This window comes from Trachymyrmex septentrionalis, unplaced genomic scaffold, assembly GCF_001594115.1.
Source record: "Trachymyrmex septentrionalis isolate Tsep2-gDNA-1 unplaced genomic scaffold, Tsep1.0 scaffold2, whole genome shotgun sequence".
NCBI lineage: Eukaryota > Metazoa > Arthropoda > Insecta > Hymenoptera > Formicidae > Trachymyrmex > Trachymyrmex septentrionalis.
In genome coordinates this window covers 1,267,415-1,267,843 of record NW_017305179.1, presented here as the reverse complement: position 1 = coordinate 1,267,843, position 429 = coordinate 1,267,415, and the positions used below count along the sequence as shown (strand labels likewise).

Genomic DNA, 429 nt, shown 5'->3' with positions numbered 1-429 from the left:
CACTACTAACAAAAAGCGAACGAATATATGGATCCACCCAATATCTTCATTTATATACTATCTTCACTATCTTCACTTATACTACTCATTCCAACTTACTAAAATTAACAAAAACGACAGGTTAATCAAAAGTTTGTCATCCCGTAGCTAGATTCTGTACAAGGATTGCCACAAATTCTTCGTCCTAAAATTTCATAATTTTCTCACTTTCAATACTTCGAAATTTTTTGCAGTTTTGTCCTGATTTGAAAACCGTTTAAATATTTTGTTGAGAGATCAATTTACACAGCAATGTAAATTACTATTAATGTTGCTGACACTGCTTGCGTTTTTAATTGTTAAGTTGGTTGTGTTTCGAAATTCTCTAGATGTGATCTACGCGTATTAAACTCGAAATTCTCTAGATGTGATCTACGCGTATTAAACTTT

The 429-nt window shown here is 31.7% G+C and overlaps 1 protein-coding gene across 1 annotated transcript in view; it reads right to left on the bottom strand.

Annotated features, from left to right (window-relative positions):
* The window catches only part of LOC108747510, a 143,032-nt gene that overhangs the window by 141,081 nt on the left and 1,522 nt on the right, over window positions 1-429 (bottom strand). The window lies entirely within an intron of this gene.